This window comes from Lissotriton helveticus, chromosome 9 (assembly GCF_964261635.1).
Source record: "Lissotriton helveticus chromosome 9, aLisHel1.1, whole genome shotgun sequence".
Taxonomy (NCBI): Eukaryota; Metazoa; Chordata; class Amphibia; order Caudata; family Salamandridae; genus Lissotriton; species Lissotriton helveticus.
Window position 1 is genome coordinate 1,227,272,897 of NC_136070.1, and position 24,176 is coordinate 1,227,297,072.

General features: G+C 45.5%; 1 protein-coding gene across 1 annotated transcript in view; it reads right to left on the bottom strand.

Annotated features, from left to right (window-relative positions):
- LOC144783452 (cilia- and flagella-associated protein 100-like) overlaps positions 1–24,176 on the bottom strand; it is a 154,276-nt gene that overhangs the window by 116,662 nt on the left and 13,438 nt on the right. The gene's annotated exons all lie outside the window — the stretch shown is intronic.

Consider the following 24,176-nt stretch of genomic DNA (forward strand, 5'->3'; position numbering starts at 1 on the left):
GCTGATATAGTCAGAGAGCTATGCTGTCATTATATTTTTAAATTTAGCATATATACCTGTGTCATTATGAGTTAGGAGAGAAATCCACTGCAGTGGAGGATGGACAATCTGCCACTCACTATATAAATCAAGCATTATAGTCTTCCCTGCAGGCTCATCGCCCCCAAAGAGAGAGGCACAATCTAGACAACTGTCTGAATTAAGCTCACGGAGGAGCACTTACCAAGTACTACGTCAATATTAAAAACTCCTTAAGTCTTCCGTAACAATAGTCTAATCAAACACTGAAGTCGCCTACAAACAACAAGTGCCCATACAACAAGGATGTCTGATAACGAGTTGGTAATCAAGATCTTTAAAGTGACATCATTATTAAAATAAAATAAAATATCATACTCCGGCAAACACATCAATATAAGCTCATTCTATCATTCCATTGGAACACTCACTATCCATGCAGATAAAGTCAATCAAATCCACACAGCACTCCTACAGAGTATAGGTAAATTATACACAAATGCTTTTTTATTAGACAAAGTGCATAGTGCTTATATGCCAGAGCTGTATAAAGTACACCCTCGCGTATTTTGAGCGGATACCCATCCTTTTTCAAAGGAAATGACAAATGCCCCAATATGGAGAAAGGATTTAAATTCTCTATTCATACATACAATGGAAAGACAAGGTGATCTAAAACCTATTAAGGAGTCTTTTAAATTAAAAGTTAAATATGCAATCCAAAGAAATGTCCATGACATGATGGCACAAATACATATAAAAACAAATGTCTTACATTGGAATGGATTAACGATGAACATTAACCAAAATATATCCCATAGTCCAATATTCCAGCTGATACCAAACCCCATAAGGACTCACCACAGTGACAGCAAAAACATACTCTTCAAGTGCACCTTATTCTATCCAAAATATGGTTTATAATCCAGCTGATACAAACCCCCATATGGAGTCACCAACCATAGTACTAGCAAAAACATACTTTTCGAGTGCAACTTATTCTATCATAGGTATGGTTTATAAAAAAGATTTTATCTAGAAGTTCTTGCCTAATGGCCTGTTCCTTCTGAAATACATTCAAACTAAGAGAGGAAACCATACATTATACAGACACAATACAACAAATGATGTAGGAGCGTATTATATCTATACGTATAGATATAATACGCTCCTACATCATTTATTGTATTGTTTTGAGTTAGGTAGGGGTAGGACGATGCTTCTATGAGTGGTAGAGCGTAATTTTGCTAAAACCTAGTTGGAGAATTGCTTCTGCAGTGCACCTTCTTAGATGCCCCCACATCGTCCACTTTGGTAGTCTAATTATACAGACACATGCAGTCCTTCTTCTGTATTCAGACCATTTGTTATTTTATTTCATAAACGCAATATAGTTAATTATTAAAGGTGCTGATTAAATTTCATGTATTTAGCATCATCAGTATATTTCTGCAAGGTAGATTTTGATAACTGGGGGCAATATTTAAAGATGATTTCTAAAACTCCCACTTGATGTGTAAATATATTTTATGTCACACCCTCAAGTAGAGAGAGGTCGTGTACATTTTAGTCAACCAGGTTTCTATTACACATAAGCCGCCAAGATGACTGCAAATACAAAATTAGACATAGGATGCACACTTGCCACCGGAGAACCTGCATTGACTAGGGTGCAATTGACTTTGTTATAGTTATTGTAACATTTCTGCTTTTGGAGAGATGCAGAGGTGCCAGACATAATGCTGTTTCATTCACATATTTTATGCAAGGTTTAGTTGGGTGGATTTTCTTTGTTATTATTGAGTGTAAATTGAATATCTTTGAAGGTTTAGGGCCACATACCGCAATGGATCACCCGATAGACACAAGGAAGATACCTGGTATGCTAAGGGAGTGAGATCCACCTTCAATCAAATAGTCTGAGCAATTCTCAGGCCATCAAACTCCAGCTCCGGTAGAAAGACCACCCCGTTCAAAGTCATTTCAGAACTTCTATTAAGTCTTGATCTTTTCACCTACAAGTCATTGTTTTCAGGTGTGTTACTTCAATTAGGTCAAAAACAAAAGTGGTCCGGGTGGATGGGTACATATTCTTTGTTATTATTGAGTGAAAATTGAATATCTTTGAAGGTTTAGGGCCATGTGCCGCAATGGATCACCCGATAGACACAAGGAAGCTCCCTGATATGCTAACGGAGGGTGGTTCACCTTCAACCAAATGGTCTGAGCAATTCTCAGGCCATCAAGCTCCAGCTCCGGTAGAAAGACCACCCTGTTCAAAGTCATTTCAGGTTACTGGGATGGGTGGATAAATCTGGGATTTTTTACTACAGTTCTCAAGGCTACACCCAAGAGCCATTACAGGGTAAGTCTAGGTAGTGGGTGGAGGATTGTGCCTTCTTAATTTGTGTTTTATTAGACAGAATAATTTCCAATAGTTCATTTATAGGTTTCAAGTGCGTTGTGTTTATTCATATTCTCGTAAGCAGGAAAATAAAAACAGCCGGCACGTGTTTTGCCCGTATAGCCCATCGGCCAAGGCTTTTTTCAAGGCTGAGTGGGTGCAGAGATATATTAAGAGGATAGGTTGAGAAAAAATTAGGTGTAAGGACAGTTCAGAATGTGAGAGATCGATATGGTATATATCATTGGGTCTCAGGATTACATATGCCTATTCCTGCACACGAATTGCCCATGATGTTGACACGTAACCGGTTCACACTATTAGGTCTCGTGACTACGTGATAAAATGTAACATGTAACATGACTAATTATTTGTGCTTTATCTCTTCCCTTTTTTTGTCTTACTTTTTTCCTCCCCCTTACTCCTCTGCTGTGCTCTAGCTTCTACCCTTTAAACTCCTCTTTCTAAATGATTCCCCTTACCCTTCTTCATGTCTCCCTCACTTCACTACCACTTAAATTATGACATATCCTCACTGTTTCCCCATATGCGAATTGATCTCTCACATTCTGAACTGTCCTTACACCTAACTTAATCTAAGCCATTTCAGACCTTCTATTCAGTCTTGATCTTTTCACCTACAAGTCATTGTTTTCAGGTGTGTTACTTCAATTAGGTCAATGTAAGCAAAACAAGGCTATGGTGAGCAGAATGTGTTGTTATCACACACAAGGCCTGGACTGGAAACAGAGCCATTCATTACATGGATGATGATTTTTTCATCCTAACCTCCAAAGCATCTTACTTTAAGGGCACACAATTTTCTTATAGGTACATTTGTAATTTGCAGATATGGCAAAAATTGGCCCTTTTGTGAAAGACCCCAAGGAGCTGGAATTTTCTCTTACAAACTGCCTGTGACATCTATGGTTTCTTTTTGATATCTTGGAAAACCTCAGAGCAGGCAAGGGGACACTAATGAATCTAAAAGCATTAAGTCTCCTAGTAGAGAAAGCCAAACATAGAAATTCATGGCTATGTAGACCTCAAGTCTGCTTTTGATCAGGTTGCTTGTGGACACCTATGCTCAAAATTGGATGAATGGGGCAATCGTATCATTGTATACATAAGTTAAAATAGGAGATGGTAGCAGAGTTATGAGCAAAATAACCACAATAAACAGCCTTAAACAGGGATGCGTTTTGGCCCCAGTTCTGTTCAACTTATACCTTGCAGATCTTGTAGGGGCACACCCACAGGACAACAGCCACCCTCCAATCCTGGCTTCAGAGAAAGAAGGATGCCTGTAATATGTGCACAATATCGACCTATTGAGTCAAACACTAATAGGCCTGCAACGCAGCATGAATGCCCTAAAAAATTACATGGATGAGCAAGGGCTGGAGCTAAACTTGAAAAAAACAAAAGTGGTCCAGTTGGTGGATTCCAAATTCAAGTCAGTGGCGTAACGAAACTTGAGGGGGCCCCCCTGCAAAATACATGGAGGGGGGCCCCCCTGTGGACCGGCCCACCACCTACCACTTTGCCCTACTTTGGATGGATTGATGGGTGGGTGGACGGTGGTACGGATGGATTGATGTGGGTGGATGGATGGATGGATGTGTGGCTGGGGAGAGATGGATGGACGGATGGATGGATGAGCAGACGGAGGTACGGATTGATGGATGGATGTAGATGGATAGGTGGAGGGATGGGTGGATAGGTGGAGGGATGGGTGGATAGGTGGAGGACAGATGGGTGTGTGGTGGCTGGGCGGATGGATAGATTAATTAATGAACGAATGCGTGTGTGGCTAGGGATGGACAGATGGATATGTGGCTGGGGATGGCTGGACGGGTGGACTGAAGTACGGATGGATGGATGGATGGATGGATGAAAGAATGGGTGTGTGACTGGGGATGGATGGATGGAAAAATGTATGGATGAAAGGATAGATGTGTGACTGGGGATGGTTGCATGGGCGGACGGACGGATGGATGGGTGGGTGGATGGATGGAAGGATGGGTGTGTGGCTGGGGGGATGGGCAGACAGACTGATGGATAGATGGATGGATGAACGGACATGTGTGGCTAGGGATGGACGGATGGATTTGTGGCTGGGGATGGACGGATGGACGGATGGATGGACAGAGGTACGGCTGGATGGATGAAAGGATGGGTGTATGGCTGGGAATGGATGGCTGAATGGATGGATGGACGGATGGATGGATGGATGCAGGAGCGGGTGATGCCGTTAAGCTCTGCGGGCGGGTGATGTTGACTCACGATGGAATAGGATTTATTTAATTTACTCTATTCTATCATCTTTATTTCCCCCCTTCGGCGATTAACTGCACCGGTCGCTGCTGGATGGATGAATGGATAGTTGAATGGATGGATGGACGGGTGGATGGAATGATGGGTGTGTGGCTGAGGATGGTGGATGATTGGTTGGGTGGATGGTTGGTTGGATGGATGGATGTTTGGGTAAGTGGAATGGGTGGACTGGATTTGAAGGTTAGAATGCACATGACGTAGTAGGCAGTGGGAGGTGACAGGACACTAGGGCTAACTGGGGGTCTGATTTCAGAAGTAGGCATGCGGCACTGGTGGCTGGGAGGCAAAGTGGCACCAGTCACAGATCCTCCTCTCCCCAGGCCTGTAAGGGGTGCCACAGTAAGCAGATCCTTCTTTAAGCTTCTCTCTAGAGTCTCAACACCCTAAAGGGACCACGGGCCTTTGCCAGACTGTCCCCGACTCATCAGTGAGTGGGGGCCCCATGCCACCCAGACTTGGCCTGTGATTCTCTGCCCCTAAAGGCCTCCCCACAGCCTCTCTCCAGCGTTCCTGTGAGCCGCCGTTGTCCAGGTGAACAGCCCCCAGTGACCACAGTCAATGCCCCAATGTTTACAATCAGCCTCGCCCAGTCCCGGGCACCTGGCCCTACCTCGTAAACACACTTGCTTGCCGTGCCAGCACTCTAGTGCTCCTTGTTAGCCCTCCCTAGAGAGCCCTTTAGGAACCCTCAAACCGCCTGTTATTCGTTGAGCGCGCCCCTGACCTCGAATGTACCCAGGCCCGGTTCTAGCGAGAGGGCCAGGTGGGCCAGGCCCACCAAAGGTAGCCCCATGGCCCTCCCAAAGCCGATTTGCAAGCAGAAAAACATTGTTTGTTCTTTTTCGTTATGATTTTTTTTTTTTTTTTTTTTTTTTCAAAAACCTTTATTGTGCATTTAAGAAGACAATATACGGGCCCACAACCAACCGGCTGGCCACAAAAACGTGAAGGCACTTGCGCAGACAATATGGCGACACAGTAATATATCATAACTCCAAGCGAGCATCAAAGACCACAGCTTAGTTCAACATGATACCGTGACGAAGGAGCAATGAAGGTAGATTTTAAACATTTTTCGTAGCAACAATAAAGGTCAGCATTGCACTTGCAGATCAATAATATAAAATATAGAAGCAGAACGCTGAGTCCGTGTAGGCGTAACGGCAATAGATTGACAAATCAGTCTGACAGTCCTAGCCCAAAAGTCAAGCTTCCCCCGGCGGTACGGCGGCCAAGGTACGTGTAACTAAAGTAACAGCAGGAGCAATCGAATCATCGCATGCCGCCACCCGCCCGCATTAGTCCCACACACGGACCCAAAGAAAAGAAAAGAAAGACAAAAGAAAAAGAAACAAAGGCACCATAGAAACTAAAACCCATAAACTAAGGACCCCACTCCCACCCCCCACCCTACACGCATGCGGAGGCTACGGCCTACCCCCCCCCCCAGCAGTGTGTCTGTCGCCCAGCAATCCCGAAATGTAGAATAGGAAGAGAAGAAAGAAAAAGGAGAGGGTTAGGAAAGAACCTAAATTATGAGAGCAAGAAAGGAACATCCCGATCTAAAACTCCCATAGAGCACCGAAACCCGAAGGAGGGCCAGAACCAATTATTCCCAGACTCCACAGCCCGCACGAAAACTATACCCCACCCAAAAGGATCAACAACAGGACAAATTAATACAGCCTGAGGTGGGGAAAAGAAACATTCAAAACAGCGCATTCAAACATAGTAGAAAGCGTCCCAGTCCGAATCATCGCCCGTAGAACAAACAAAGTCAATGAGAAGAAAACCTTCAGCCCTGGCCCGAACGTCGAAAGCCCATCAAACATGGCCACCGCTGGGAGCCCACCGAAGGCAGAACAAAAGGACAAGATGGCCGCCCCCAACGAAGAAGACGCAGGAGAAGATGAAGTGAAAGTCTCCATTTTACAATATGTCCAGTGTCCAAGAATACCATCGTCCCCTTATGCACAGGATAAAAAACAGTCCACCACCTTAGAGAAATGCCTTTAGAGGGAAAGGCGGCCAGGAGGGTCAGCAGCCGAGAAGGCGGTGATGAAGGCAATGGGGACAAAAGCAACGGCAGAGTCACAAGTCTCGAAGTGGGGGGAGACAATGTAACAGCAGCTCCATCAACCGACTGATACAATTCGTTGTTGCCAGGAATCATCCACTGTACCGGACAGGCATGTAGAAACATATTATCCATTTCAGGAGAGATCGGAAATAATAGGGAGCCGGATCGCGTCAGGCGCCCCGGGGCAGAAATGGCGTCGTTAATCTTCCAACCCAGCTGCTGGGTGCATCGAAGCCATGTGTCCCATAAGCCGGCGAGCGCTGCCAGGATATCGCCATGAGTCAAATCCCGCTGCGGCTCCAAGCGGTCCATGGCGTAGGTTGTTGCCGTCGGGCCGTCACCACTCTCAAGACCAGGCAGGATAGCACCCCCGGGAGATGAGGGGGCATTCATCAGCCCATCCCAAAAAACCAGCGTCAGTACCTTATCGCCGATGAAACCCCAGTGAGAGGGGGAGGGCGACACAAACCCCGGGGGGAAAGGTCGGGGTGCAGGTAGAGACACTGCTCGTAGCACGGAGTGGTGCTTCAGGCGAGGAGGGCGACCCTAGGCAGGAAGGATGTTCAAAAATGGAGGCAGCTCAGCTCGTCAGCAGAGGGACAATGGGAGGCATTACGAGAGGGGAATCCCACCTCGTCAGTGTACAATACAGCCCAGAGGGAATCCGCCACTTCCGCGAAGGATACACATCATCTCTTACTGCAGCCGGCAGCAGCACCGCAAACAACAGGGCATCCCCATATCGTCTCTCCGACGTCGGTGAGACAGCGTCCAGCGGCGGCGGCAGACAGAGGGTCCAGGGACAACCATGGAAGAAATGCGGCGTGTCCAGATCTCCGCAATAACAGCAGGCAGGGACTTCGGAGGAACGCGAGCGTTGTCAGCGCGTTTCAATCTCCGTTTTACCGCATCACAGGCATAGGAAAAGAGGCAGGATATCGATGCAGGAGTGAAAGGCTCGCGGAGCCGGGCGCTTACACGACCGTCCCGACGGCCATCTTGGCTCCTCCTTTTTCGTTATGATTTATTTGGGCCAGCGGCCTCGCTTTCTCATCCTAATTGTTTAATAAACATGATATGCACCAATGCCATGGGTTGCTTGAAGTGCCTGGAGGCAGGCGTGAAGTCAGTGAGGATGGCTGTTATCAATTAGCGCATGTGAAAAGGACGAAAGCCTGTGACACTCCTACCAGATCAAAAGAGACACAAAAGCTCTCATCACACAGCATTAGGGTGATACTACAGGGCCACAATAATCTTATAGTATTTTGCCATCCCATGGTAAGTAATTGAAAATGTGGAATTAGTATTTATATCTTAGTGTGCTTTTGTGCTATTCTTAAAGTGCAGCACTATATACTGCAAATACCACATCCGTTGACTTTTGTGAAGTGAAGACTTTTGACAAGTTTCACTAATACAACACAGATACAGCATTGACTGGGGCAGGGCAAGTTCTTATTAAACGAAAAAAACACTGGCGGCTGTCCTGTGGCAGCACTGCCTACTTTTAGTTTCCAGCAGTACTCGCTGATGGCTGAGTCTAATATAATTACACCTCAATTATGGCACAAACACCACACATTGCTGCGAGCAACAGTGACTGAGTATTCATTTTATTCTCTTTTTTTGTCATATGAATAGATACAAATGGAATATAGCACTGCTGTAGCCCCTCAGATCATAAAGAGATAATATACTCCTGTGGGCTAATGCACTTGCTTCAAAGATGTTCCTATAATCTGTGACTTAGTAAGTTAAAATCTTGTCAGCCTTTCATTACTTACACAAGAGTGGGACAACATGTATGTCCTTACATCAGTATAAATATTCAGTGCTTCTCAGTGTCTCTGATCTGGGTAAACACAGATATTTAAGCTTCAAATAAATCTGGTCTTTTGGGGCATATCAAAAGTTAGTACACAGCGCACTAATGTTGTCGATTAACTAGCAGCTGGGATGTTGTCTTTTCGACAGAAGTCCTGAAAAACAGTTTTCATACCTGTGGCACTTTAGGGCAGGGAAGATTATCAACAATTATAGAATTTTGATGAGGAAATGAGGAAATGAGGATGAGGTGCAGAGATGAGAAATGGAGGAGGGTGATTAGAGGAGAATGTGAGGATAAAAAAGATGAAGGTAAGAAAAAAGGATAAAACAAAAGAATAGTAAAGAAAGAGGTAGGTGAAATAAGAGTAACCGAGTGAGTAGAAGGCAAGAGAACACATTTAACAGATGTTGATTAGAGAAGAGTATGAGGGTGATGAGTGTTAAACTAGAGAAGGTGATGAAGATGTTGTTTGAGTTGGATGAAGGAAGATGAAAGAGGACTCTGGGAAAGCAGAATATAGGAGCAGGAGAATGATGAGCAAATTGGGTGATGCAAGTAGACTGATGATTGGTAGGCATGTACTGGGAGAGGGTGATACGATGGGAGTAGTAGGAGAGGAGTATGAAATGGTGAAGGTGGAAGATGAGTCTGGTGAAGGATAAAAATGATGAAAAAGGAAGGTGAGCAGAGAGAAGGGTGGATATACTAGTAGGAGGAAGTGGGAAAACAGGAAAGAGGAGGGGACAAGCTAATCACAATTTAGAAGAGATAGTTCAGTTTTGAAGCATTCACATAAGGTGTATGTTTTCTTGGGTTTCACCTAGAATGCATTCTGCTCAAAGAGCTGACAGTCAAATATTGTTTGAGAAACTAGCCACCAAATTGAAGGACCACTTGTCATTCTCAGAAGTTGTAATCTTTGCACAGTGGGAAGCTAGGGGTTGAAACAGACCTCTCTCTGTTTGAAGTTTGGTTGGTTCAGCTTAGGTTGGCAACTTTGATTGATCATCCAGTTGTTACTTCTCTTATTTGGAGTACATGTACCGCAGTAGGCACTATCCAAAACTTTTTCAAAAAGTTGCATAGGCTATTACTTCTTCTTTAAAACATGTATGGCTTTCAAGTGTTTGTAGATATTCTGCGTGCTCATGAGCACACTATGTAAATAATTCAGGCCTTGTTGCTGCTGTCATTCCAAATGGTAAAGGCCACCAGGGAAGAACAGGAACAGGTGCAGGGTAGCAGGATTGCACACATCCATGCACCCACATACGTACAGCCACTATCCCTCATGCAGCAGTAGGAAAGGCAAGACTGACAAAAGAGGGTGAGGTGGAGAGAGTCAAGGTTGGGATAGATAGAAAGAAGAATAGGTGAAGCAGAGAGAAGGGAGGGTTATAGGTAGAAGAGTGATGATGAGAGGGAGGAGGGTGAGGCAGAGGGAGGATAGTGAGAAAGAGAGAGGGAGGGTGACTGGTGAGCCAGAGACAGAGGAGGATGAAGAAGAGAGAGTTGGGTGAGATAGAGAGAAGAAGGGAGTGGAGGTGGAGGTGCAGTCAGACCAACGAGAGGTGGAGAGAGAGGGGAGAGTGAAGCAGAAAGAGCGGCGAGTGAGATGAGAAAAAGATGGGGGTGGGTCAAACAGAGAGGAAGCCGAGCCAGGGAGAGGTGGAGAAATAGGAGGGTGAGGCAGAGGAAGTGGAAGGAGAGATGAAAAGAAAAGGGGAAAAAAGAAAACAAAAGAGGGGGAGGAGGGGAGGTGAGCAGGGTGAGATGGAAAGGAAGGAGGCTGAATTGGAAAGAAAGATGGGTGAGGAGGGAAGAAAGGTTCATGTGGTAGAGAGAAAAAAGCCTGATGCAGAGAGAACAGAAGAGATTAAGCACGTAGGTGAAACCCCAAGAAAGGCAGAACTAAATCTGGTGTACATGCTCTCAGCAGTAGGTACAGTATGCAACTCAACCCCCTTCAAAGTCCCTCCAGCATGCCTGATCCCAACTCACTGATACCTGGGAAATGCTAAGTACCTCTATTCATCTTCACGGCTCACCCATGCTTTCTCTTGGCCCTCCCAGATCCTGAATCCTGGAGCCGGGCCTGAATGTACCCCTCGGGGGCAACTCCTAGTGCCTGGAGTCAGCAGCCCCCGTGCCCACTACAAGCCACAACGCTTGCCCGTAACCACCCGCTCTTGTATGCCCCCACCCCCAACCCCAAGGTCCGTGAACACCCCACAGTGCCCTCGGCGGAACCATCACCCCAAAACCGTGAGGTGGTGCTGCCTACCTCCCTCAAGTGAATTGCCATCGACGGCCACCCCTCCACCCCTCGCCCACGCAGGCAACACTCTGCCATGAAGAGCACACGGCGAGCACTGGCAGGGCAGCTCTGCTCAACAGTGCTTGCTCTCACTGAGAGAGGGGGCCCATTCCCCCCCCCCCGCAATGCAGGGACTGTAGGGGCCTGTGTTACGCCCCTGGTCCACAGTCAAACACTGAATATTACTGCAGTCATCCTTCCAGGCCTTCTGCAAGAGTTCTCACCCACTCCTGCAATTAACAAGCATTTGCAATGCAATAGGTCTCGCATTAGGAAAGTTTGAGCTATTGGTATTGTAAATGACACATTTTTTATTTATGTGTTGGTTTTGAAAATAGCTAAATTAATAGCTTTGTCATTTACAATGCCAATAGTTTTAACTTTCGCAAATGTGACACCTATAGCATTTGTAATGCAATATGTGTTGTATTTACGTGACTTAGATGTATTGATATTACAAATAACAATGGCTTTTAATTTTTTTAAATAATGAATACTTAAATAAAAGTTATTGTAATTTATAATGGCAATAGCTTAAACTTTTGTAAATAACTTTTGTGAAGATTATGTTCAGTGTATTTTATTGTGACGAAAATCCAAGAACAGAAGTGAAATATTAACATCTTTTTGTGACATTTGTAATAAAGCTTGAAACATTGAGAGAACATATTTGAACCAGTTGTTGTTGAATAGCTGCACATATTGATGCTGTGGTGGCGCTGCATGATGTTGTAGTGGTGACGAGTGATGCTGTGGCGTTCAGTGATGCTGTGGTAGCGCATAGTGATGCAGTGGTGCCCCTGAATGATGCTGTGGTGGTGCTGAGTGATGCTGTGGTGATGCAATAGAGTGTGTGCGATAGATAGATAGAGGGAGGGTGATAGATAGATAGAGGGAGGGCGATAGATAGATAGACAGATAGATAGATGGAGTGAGGGCGATAGTTCCGCAGAGAAGCACCTAGAAGCGAGTCGATAACCCTAAGTTTCTACCCCCCACTTTGTGCTTTTTGTAATGATGTTTGTAATGTTGTATCTCTTGTAATGAAATGTGTTCTATTCTAAAACCTGTAACACCTTTGGGTAATGTCCGCAGTGTATAAAAACGCAAAATTTCAGAGGACTCCTGTCAGTGTCTTAAACAAAACTCTGAGCAAACATTGTTTGAACCTACTTTTTCCTCTAATGGCCACGTAGCTCTGCTGTCTGAGGTTTCCAATTCCAGCATGACAGCTCAGTCTTGTGTCCTCCTAAAATTACCACAAGGGAGCCAATGTTATTTGCATGCCCAGTGCCCACAGAGTTGCTCATTAGTTATCCTTTGATGAAATTCGGAAGTGTTTAGGGGACCTTGTCAAGCTGCTCTGTACAGGAACCGCAGCTACCACGTGACTATTTACATGACGAAATGCCATCCCTTCTCCGAAGATGTGAGGAGAGGAGAGTTGTACTCTGTATTAAATGGCTTCACTGACATTGGAAAGGAAGATACCCGCATGACTCTTTGAAATGACAAAATGCTGCGTCTTCTCTGATTTCTGCAGAGGGGATATGACAGTGTCTGCTAGAAAGGCTGTTTAGCTGGATGACCCTCAAGAAAGCTCAATGATATTTTGAAATGCCAGCTTTTTCTCGGGTGATATGCAGAATATTGGCTTCCTCTGTTAGAGGAAGCCAATATTCCTGTGCCACTGTTTGAAACTATGAAAGGACAGCCTTTTCTCTGGTGAGATGCACAGAGGAGAGCTCAACGTTTCAAGTTACACGGCTGTTCTGCTAGAGGTATCTCCGTTTCTTTCATGATGGTGTGAAATGATGACATGCTACCCCCGTTCAAATGGATTTGCGAGACGAACGCATGGGCATGGATATTCATTTGTGTGAAGCAAAGGACTGCAGAATACCTTTGGTGTAGGTTACATGGTCAGGTCACAGTTGCACCGTCAAGCCAGGTCTAAAAATCCATTTAGGTCAATGGCCCACAGACAGAGTGCTGCTTAGGGACTGGTGCTGAAGATGTGCCCTGGTGTTACTGGTTTCTACCGGCCCCGCTCTTTGCTAGATGCCGTCCATGGGCGTGACAGCAGTTACCTGTGGAATGTGTGCAGTCACTGAAGGTGTGTATGGTTGCGGGCGTGGCCAGATGCTGTGGGGACATGAGTTATGGTTCTGGGTAAGTGTTGCATACACATACAGATGAGATTCCATGAGGCACCCAGGTTCTCCTTCACACACACGACCTCGGCAACCGCCACCACGAAAGCACACAGACACGTGTCTTAAACAACAGTGGAAGTATTTTGCATCGCGGTAGTCGGCACCCCACTCAATCCTCTTTATTTGTACCTTTATTTATTTTATGCGTTTTTGTATAGCGCGGGCTTTACCCGAAGGTGTCAGAGCGCTTCACAATAGGAACAGAACTGGTACATGAGAACATTACAAGTGAACAAATTACAAAAGCAAACGTTACATTAAATGTGGAAAAAGTGACAGAGGTAGCAAACGGTGCATTACAGGAGGAAAACGTGACATGTGTTCAGGTTACAAAAGCGTACAAAGTAAACATAGAGGTATAATACTGCAATATATGGAGGACACTCAAATACAAGAACAAACGTTACCTACCTCTAGTGTTAGAAGTACTTAAGGATTTAGGGGAAACCATGGATAAGAAAGGCGGGCAGATTGGGGTGCAAATGTGCAGTCTGCTAAGTGGAAGTCTAGGCTGCACGCATTTCTCGGCACATAAAAGGTGATAAGGCCAGGCAGGTGGGAGTGGGACAATGCCATGCTCGCTAATGTCGGCCAGAATCTCACACGAGAGGGACTCCCGCAACAGCACCTTCTGGGAGATGCGGAAGCTGAAGTGTGCAGGGTCGCCGAGCAGAGCGGGATAAACAAACGTGCAGCTGCTGAGGAAAACAAGTGAAAGCCCAGGGGAGGGAGGTGCCCGGGGGCCGGGCTTACGTGTAGGGCGGGGAGGGCAAGAAAAGCGAGAGCAGCGGCAGAAAGAGAAAATAACAAGCTGCGGTGGGAGCAGGAGCGCGCCACTAGGTACGAGACTCCTGGTCCATTATCACAGCGTTGGGTGAACTCACGGCCCGCGAGAGCGGAGACACCTTGCTCGGTGTGTGGCCAGGGAGCAGCGTGGGGCGAGATTGAGAGGCGTGAAGTGAGGATGCGGTCGGGAGTCAGATTAAAGCACAGGACCGGCAGCAGTGGAGTGCAAGCTCGCTGTCTACTGAAGTGGTGGGGGGGTGCGTGTGTGTGTGTGTGTGTGTTATCGGGTCTACTGAAGTGGTGAGGGGGGGTGCGTGGCTGTGTGTGCGCCCGTGAGTGGGGGGGCGTGTGTGTTTGCGCATGTGTGTGTCTGCATGTGTGTGTGTGTGCGCGTGTGTGTCTGCGTGTGTGTGTGTGTGTCCACGCGTGTGTCTGCGTGTGTGTGTGCGCGTGTGTGTGCGCGTGTGTCTGCGTGTGTGCGCGCGTCAAGATCCATTGTGTGTGTGAAGAGCACGCAGTAATCGGAGCGCGTGTTCACGCGCGCGACCTGATCCGATTCCGGCATGCTGCGCATTCACATCTGTTGTCTCCTCTTGGCTCCTTCAAAGCCGAGTTTACAGCTATAGGTCCTCGCGGCGAGAACGCGCTTTCGCCAGGGCGAGACCTAAAAAGAACTACATCTAGGTGATCTAATACATAAATCATTTGGGGACACCACACCCAAAGTCTTGGAGGACCTGGTCAAAGACTTTTGGACCGATTTCCTGAGCAATAACGTATCAGTCACAGTGAAATAGCGGATTGGTGCTCGATGGAATTGCCAGACATGAACCTGTGGAAACTGGACCCTCAGGTTTTCCAGACATTGAGTGATCGGTGGGTCCCCTTTTTGCTTGACCTCTTTTGCCTTTCGTCTGGAAAAGTAAGTGGCCAGATACTTCAGTTGGAAGTAGGATCCATTAGCTACAGTGAAGGATGCTTTCCTACAGGACTGGTCATGGGAGTAGGGCTTAGCATTTCCTCCCTTTGGGATGATCAGAGATTGTCTGCACAAGTGCAGAGAAAGTAGGCGAAGGAGGTCTTGATCACGCCATTCAGAAGGTCTCGAGTATAGTTTCCGGTTCGTCTGGAACTTTCTAGGGATTTTCCAATCTGTCTACCCCACGCTCCAGATCTCCTTCAGAATCCTCTGGGCAAGTTTCACCCATTAATCCTGCAACAGAAGATGTCCCTAATGGCATGGAGGATTACCGGGTGAGATGGAGAGTCTCCAGTCATTCAGGAGAAGCTGAGACACTCTTGGCATCAGCATGGGCAGCTGGGACAATAAAATGTTACAGATATGCTTGGTCACAATGGGTTTGTTGATGTTTTCAACACAGTGAGGATCCCATGGGGTGCAAAGTTGTCCCAATAATGAACTTCTTGGCCGCTTTCGCTCCGTAAGAACTGGCCTACAGGCCAATCAATTCATATCGGTCTGCTATTTTGGAAGGTCACTTACCGACTGGTGGTTCCCAGTGGGAGAACACTTGATGGTTTGTATGATCATGATAGGGAATCATTTTGCCTTACTGCCAGAACAGAGGTATTCCAGACTTTGGGGTGTCAATGTGGTATTAAACCTCTATCGTTATTTGCAAAGGAACGAGTATTTGTCACGAAAACCTGCAATGCTGCGTTGTCTTGTATCTTGTCGCAGAAAGTCGGATGTGAGTGCTCTGGAAGTCACAGGCAGACTCTTTAACCCACAAGGTATCACCTTCCATATTTCTAGGAGAACAAAGTCCAACTCAAAACCGATTTCCTACCCAGCTTTTGACAGATTCCCATAAGCTGTGTGTGGTCAGATGTCTAAAGCATACAAGAATATGACGGAGGACATTCGCCCCCAAAGCGAGAGACAATTGGTAATTTCTCTAGTGAAACCTTTCAAAGCAGTGTCTTCCTCCACCATTGCCCGCTGGGTCATGCGAAAGGCAGGCATTAATCTGTCATAATTTTGGGAACATTCGGTCAGAGGAGCCATGGCCTCCAAAGCCTTTTCACTACGGGCGAGACTAGAGGACATAATCAATGCTGCTTACTCGTCTTTGGACTCCATGTTAAAAAAGTTTTACTTCAAACCAGTGGTAGACATTGCCTCTCTTGTGGTGGATAATGTTTAAACGAATATAATCCTTGCCTCAGTCCTGACAGAGAATGAAAAATTCCCTAGCTCTCATAACAGAAAGTTCCAATTCTATTAAGTGCATGGAGGCGAGGATTATTCCCTCTAAGGTTTCTATGAACCTTTGTCCCTACCCTACATAATTCAAAGGAATCCCTTACACTAGAACCTCTCATGAAATACTTAGTGAGGTATAAGTATGTTTGGATTGAATGTTTTATATATATTGGAAGTTTTCTCATGTGATTACTGTAATCAGTACAAGCTCAATGTAAAATTTTCTCTTACGCAAATTATTGGTGTTGATTCGAATGTGCACGTTATTTTTACAGTGAACTAATGGTGAACCAGTTCTAGGACACCACAGTTATGTTCTGTATATATTTCTTCCATAGGTAATGATTGCGCCAAAGGAGAGTAAAAGTAAAGTTTGAAGTCTCTTCTGCCACACTCATGAAAGAGGAAGTGGTCTAGAGGAGGCATAAGGTTATGGAAGGACATTAACTTGTTTGTATTCCTGTCCCCTTGTGGAAAAGTAAATTTTGCCATGTTCTGTGTCCCTACGCCTCATCCATCATATGTTATGTGTGCATGATTAAATATGCATATGCATTTCCCATGTCTGATTAATGACGCAATTACAGTTGTGTCCACCTCTAGTATGCCAGTTTCCAGTCCTCGTGAATACTACGAATATCAGGCCTTTGTAAAATAATGTTGCCACGTTTCCCAGTGTGCACGTTATTTCATTATAAAGTCCCCGTTTCTAGGCCTCAAAAGGGCCCGGACATCAGATTCAGCTCCTGTCTCCTGAAGCCTCGCTGAGGAGCGATACAGCCCCCACCTGTATCCCCGACCTTTCACTTAATTCCTGCCTCGCAGTGCCCGGTGCAGCTTGGCTCTGCCTCTGAGTCTGCCAAGGATATGTTATAGTTCCAGTTATCAGTTCAGTCCTCCTTCTCTGCATTCCTAAGCTACTGAACTGCATCAATAGTTTCCGTCATTGTCTAGCCTTCACGTCTCCACGTTAGAGAAATACTGCATTTAATGGTCATTTAATATTCTTCATCACGCACTACATGTAGAATAATACATGGTCCAGTCTTAGAATCAAGTTAGCTTTTCCCCTCATGACTTCTAGTTTATATCAACATGTTCCCTAAACATCAGATACTAGATAGGGTTTAGGTACATGTCGCTCCAACCCTCCAGACTTTAGTCTCTGCTCCTAGCACAGAGTTCATAGCCCCCAGCTTCTCCTAGTAACACGTCATTGCCAGTTTACGCGCACCATTAGGTTAGAGGTCCCGGCTCCTTAGGCAGCCCCCTCCTATGTTTCCGCCCCATTCATGACATATTCTGTTACGTTTGCACCACATGTCTATGTATACGCCCAGTTAACACCTACTTTTACTCTTATCTTTCGCGACTGCTACGCGTCACGCCTTCTGCTCCACCCACTGTTACGCCTACTGCAATGTAATGCTATGTGTTTGCGTTATGTATATAAGTTCATGTATTGTTATTAAACGTTAGCGCGCTCATCCCAGACCCAGCCCCGGCAGCTGCCAGGCCCTGTCATCCCTGTTCCTATGCAGGTTGTCCTGATCCTGTCCTTATGCTGTAATAAACCTGCAAACTCCTACTACCTCGAATCTTGACTCTTATTTATTGAGCTATCTGTTATGATATATGCCTAGTCAAAAATAGGGTATTATTTATTTATTTACCACATAATGGCGCCCGAATAGGGACTTGCCCTTTCCCCACGCGTCGGTGAAGCCACGCCGACCCCCTGACCCTCTGCAGCCGTGACGGAACCATACCGTGCACCGGCAGATATTTCTGCTTCAAGTATCCCTCAGGCCCACGGAGGAGACGGAGGAGGCGGTCCAGCATCCGAACGAGACGGTGGAGGAACGCGGCGAGTCCCGACCAGAGCCCAAGCCAAGAGTCCAAGGTCCGAGGTATCCAGAGGCCCACCCGTAACTGAAGTCCGAAGTTCGTCGTCCGTCCAGTCCAGTCCGAGGCCTCCCGTTCTTGCTGCCCGGTGAGTACCATTACTGGGGTAGTATCTAGACAGGGTCAGTCTAAATTGACTCCTGGTCCGTGGGTTGGTGGTACCCAGGCCCACTAACGAAGTGTTCACCTAGGTGGATACGGGTCTTGATGCGTCCCTTTATGGGACCGGTATGTTCCGTACTGTTTCAGCAGTGCATCCAGTAACTCTAGTCTGTTCCGTTCTCGAGAAATTCTGTTCTGTTTCTGTTCTTAGTATTCCAGGTAATATTCTGTCCGAACTGTTATGTTCTGATGTTGTTCAATGTATTTCCAATGTCGTGGTATGCCTGAATTGTTTTCCCAATTGTTATTGTTTTTCGTGTATTGTATTGTGTTCCGATTCAAGTTTACAATGTCTCTCTTTTCGAGATTACGTCAGTTAAAAACTAGAAAGGGTTTGTTAGAAGAAGCAGTTCCTGTTCCGCCTAGGGACAGTCCAGGTCATTTTATGTATCAGAAACATGGCATAAGCGCCATATTATATCTAGATTTATGGGTAGATTATACCAAACAGTTAGAAGAAAAGTATAGATGGCCCGTATCGGGTACATGGGATCCCGAATGCATCATGCGAGTAGAAGAAGCATTATGGAAAAAGAAAGCCAGACAGTCACAGAAAGACGCCATCGAGTTATGGCGCAAAGAAGCTCATAAAAGAACCGAGAAAGAAATCAGAAAGTCAGAGTTAAGTAGAGAATCCCAAGAACGAGCCCAAGAAAGAGAATTAATCGAGATAGGTGAACAAGTAAAAGCCGAACAGTCAGACAGACAGAGGCATGCCCTCATTAAGGGTATGTATCCTCTTCTTGCCGAAGGCTTGCCAAAAGCGACCCCAGAGGCATCCAGTAATTTCCCGCCACCATTAGTTCCGACCAAGCTACGTCACAAACCGACCGCAGCTGATATTTTTATTTCGTCCTATTTGGACGACACAGTCCCTGAATATGCAAATCCTGTTCACGCTCCGCCAGTCCCTGTGAATCAGGTAATTCCTGCTCCTCCAGACACCGGGGTGCCCTTAACAGCTCCCCCGGGTCAGCCCGCCATACAAGTCCAGCCCACGTTACAATTACCGACCCTGCCAGGTCGGAAAGCATCAGTTGATGATTCTAGTTTAGGGGCCGCAGGGGGAGGTCTTCCTCAAACCCCGCCGCCACACAAGCGTTTATCAGCACTCGAATTACATGCTCAAGCATCACAGCGTACTCCTAAAAGTAATAAGTCTGTTACAGAAATCAGGCAAACCCTTGGCGAATGTGCCTATGACCCAGTTCCCGGCGAGTTTAATATGGTTTTATATTCCGTACGCGTAAGGAGGGTGACCGAGTATCTAGTCACCCTACCCAATATGAAAGAAGATCTAGACAGAATATATCGTTTCATCCGTACAGGGGATGATCCAGAAAGTATTAGTGATGCCATGTCTCAAAGGAAAGCCGAGATTCAGCGTATGATATTAAAGTTTTTAATTAATTGTTTAATAAGAGAACAAGATAACCCGTCTAAAGATCCAGCCGAAATGAAAACTCTGACAAAGTGGAGTGATAATATAGCCGAAGGAAAGCACAATACCATTGGTGCCATGGAAAGTATGTACAAGAAAATCCGTAGAGAGATAATAAAGATACACGAACAGCGTAAAGCAGCACAAGTAAGCGAGAAAGAAAGTACCTCTGATCCTGAAGAGGAAGACGACGAGAATACCGCCAGAATAGCGTATGTAGGAAAATCTAGATTTCCAGATCACCATTTACGTCTAGAACACAAGTCTATTTTCTATCATCCAGCACCAGAACAAGGTTCCCTAGAACAAGTATTTCAAGCCACCGATCACATTCTGAAATCACGAATCGGTTATAGCGAATTAAGTACTATGCACGAACAAGAACTAGTCCGATCAGCAGTCCGATGGATTACTGATTCTACCACTTTTCCAGACGAAATAGTGGCACAAATGTTTCTGAAATTGCCCCCAGCCGAGCAGCGACTGGTGGGTATGTATATGATTCAGCACCTCATTACTCTGTATGAGGGTCAACACTCTGATCCAGGTCCGTTACACGATATTCTGAACGAGTTACTCCAGTACAGATGGAGAGGTCTAGGTACCGATTTAATTAGTCTCATTTTAGAACAGCGCCACAAATATAGAACGTTTCTGAACCCGCATTTTGTTCATGTCTCACCTCCAGAAAGTAAACCATTCTACATAGACAGACAGAATCCGTTACGAGAAGTCCACCCAGTTAAAGGAACGGGTGGCGAAATGCAGCGAGTGTTTGTATACACTCCAATCACAAAGATGGAACTCCTTGAAATGAAGAAATTAATTCCCTGTCATGACAAAGATCCAGCAGGGTTCCATAGAGAATTAAAAGACATGCTCCGTATGGGAGAATACACTTACCCAGATATCATTAAAATGTTAAAGGTTCTGCTACCCGCAGGGGTGTATGAAAAGTTAAAGGAAAAAGAATGGGAGGTGGGAGAGAAAAAGATCGATTGGACAGCTCTAGAAGCTGAAGACAAGGCACGAGTACCAGGTACCGGTCTTGGAGATAAATGTAAAGAATTACCAGAATTATTGATTCAAGTTTTACCCAGATTATTGACAACTAGAAAGGAAGACTGGGATGCAATCTCAGCCTGTAAACAGAAACAAGACGAAGATATTAGTGATTTTTATTCTAGATTTGAAAAATGTTTCAGTATCAACAGTGGTCTCAAGACAAGTAGCGAGTCATATCCTCACCTTTTTGTTACTAAATTAGTCGAGAATTCAAGTCCACAAATTAAAAATCGAGTTTTGAAAGTCGAAAGTACCTGGCAAGCTAATACCCCGTCCCAGATGTTGCAAATGCTCCAGTACCACCAGAATAGAATCAGAGAAGAGCAAGATCACGAAAGGAAACGTATGAAAGACACGAAAATGAAAGTACTAGTTGCACAATCTGTTCCTCAAGACAGTCAGAAGAGGGGTCCGAATCAAGCCAGTCATCCTGCAGCTCCCGTTAAAGGGAACTGCAATTATTGTAAACAGCCAGGTCATTTTATAAATGAGTGTGCAGTTCTGAAACACAACATAGCTACTGGTAAGACTAAAGAAAGACCACGTCCGCCGAGACAAGAACAAGTTTCACAGACTTCTCAGTCACAGAATGCACCACAGACAGTTACAGCACCGCAGCCTATCGCTGCAACACAGCATGTTACATCGCAGATGTACCAGTATGCACAGTCTGAGTATCCAGAGTACCAGCAGTATTCATGAAACAGCCTAGAGAGGGAGGTAGGCTTGCCTCTCATCGAGATACCTGTAGATCAAGAAGGTCCCTATGTTCACAGTCAAGTACTAGGGAAAGACAGAAAGTTTTTGATTGATACAGGGGCAAGTAGGACCACAATTAGTCATGCCGAAGTTCCAGGGGCTCCGCTCTCAGGCTCAAGAAATGTTTCCCTTGGATTTTCAGGAAAGCCTATCGTTAACGAGATATCAAAGCCAGTCACTCTAGAAGTAGGTCCATTGTCCCGTACTACTGATCTGTTACTTACTAAGTCATGTCCAGAAAATCTGTTAGGCATTAAGACACTGAAAGAGTTAGGTGCAGTTATATGTTGTTCCCCAGAGGGAATACGTCTGTTCCTACGTGACTTTAAGGGTCACTATGTATTACGAGATTTTGATTCAAGACTGTCTAAAGTTCCGCAGCATTTATGGGCGCAAGGTCCAACTGATGTAGGTTATATGCAAATCACACCCTATCGTGTGACTCTCAAACCAGGTGTAGTGTTACCACGAATCAGACAGTACAGATTGCCACCTGAGGCTGTAGCAGCCTTATCCAAAATTATTGACGAGCTCATCGCTCAAGGAGTAGTTGTAGAAACTGACTCCAATGTATGTAATTCTCCGATCATTCCAGTCATGAAACGTACTGATCCAAATGCACCCCCAGTATATCGATTAGTGATTGATTTACGAGAGCTTAATAAATGTATTATTCCGCAGTACCCAGTTGTCCCAGACATCTCTTCCCTATTGACAGCCATTGATTCCGAAGCCATGTTCTTTACTGTCATAGACCTCAAGAACGCATTTTTCAGTGTTCCTATTCATCCAGACAGCCAGTTTCTTTTCGGATTTTGTTTAAATGGAAGGAGCTATATGTTCACACGCGCTCCTCAAGGTTTCACAGAAAGTCCTAGTATTTACAGTCAAGCACTAAAGAGACAACTAGACAATATTCACATGCCAACTGACACTGCCCTGCTCCAGTATGTCGATGATCTACTGATCACAGCCCGTTCTGAACGTGCTTGCGAGCGAGCATCCCTTACAGTTTTGTATTTCCTAGCCGAGATGGGGCACAAGGTGTCCCCTTCGAAGCTTCAATTCTGTGTCCAGCAAGTGGTATACTTAGGACACTTGCTGTCCAAGAGGGGTAGGCAGTTGACACCAGACCGTATCCAGTTAATAGCGAGTCTTCCCCAGCCCAGAACCCAGAAGGAGGTACGTGCCTTTATCGGCCTTACTTCTTATTGTAGACAATGGATTCCTCAGTATGCATTTCTAGCCAAGCCACTGATACAGTTAACGACACAGGAGGCAGCCGTATCGACTGTTCTCCCTTGGACATCTGAACATACACTTAGTTTCAACGAGTTAAAGAAAGCCTTATGCCAAGCTCCAGTTCTAGCTACACCGAACTACAGTAAGCCTTTTACACTTTTCGTTACTGAACGTGAAGGTACAGCATTATCTGTTCTCACACAAGATCAAGCAGGACAATACAAGCCCTGTGCTTATTTTTCGAGCACACTAGATCCAGTCGCCCAGGCGTTGCCTGCGTGCCTCAAGTCAGTTGCAGCCACAGCACTAGCCATCAGACAAAGTGATTCCATAGTTTTAGGACACTCCTTGACAGTACAAGTCCCACACTCCGTGGAAGTTCTTTTAAACCGAACACAAACTCAGCACTTGACAATTGCACGTTTAACAGGTTATGAATTGACACTGTTTCAGCCACACATAGAAATCAGACGCTGCAACGTCCTGAATCCTGCTACACTGTTACCATCAGTTAGTTTAAATCCAACCACACACGACTGTGTGGAAGTAGTTAACATTACGACAAAGCCAAGACAAGACCTGACAGACATTCCGTTACCAGATCCTGACCTGACACTTTATGTGGATGGTTCATGTATGAGAACTAGTACAGGAGAACTAGTCGCCGCGTATGCAGTGACTACTGACACCGAAGTTATTGAAACACACCGTATTGATACCCTGTCCGCTCAAGCAGCAGAGCTAGTTGCTCTGACACAAGCCTGCATACACGCCAAGAACCTGAAAGTTAATGTTTACACAGATTCACGCTACGCATTTGGAGTTGTACACGACTTCGGAGTGCTCTGGCAGGAGAGAGGTTTCATGACTTCTCATGGAACCAAGATTCAGCATGGTCTCCTTATTCAAGCTCTGTTAGATGCCATACATTTACCGACATCTATTGCTATCATGAAGTGCAAAGCACATACGAAAGTTACTGACATTATTTCCCAAGGTAACGATCTAGCAGATCGCACAGCCAAGCTTACAGCACAGACTCCAGACATTCCAGTTAACATGACACATACTCCAGATCCGATTACATGTATGACAGTTAAGGACCCTACACAAGATGTCATAGATATCCAGTTACATGCTACTCCCGATGAAATCAAGAAATGGTCTGAACAAGGAGGGGTCCAGACAGATCAAGGATGGTTAACGAAGGGTAGAGCCACATGGTTTCTCCCCGACTCTATGGTTCAAGTCATCATTAATACCGCACATAGTCCAGCACATTTAGGAGAAAAAGCCATGTTAGACAGTATCCAGAACATTTGGTTCAACAAGCATTTACGAGCTGCAGCTAAGCAGAAAGTCCGTACCTGTATGATATGTTGTCAG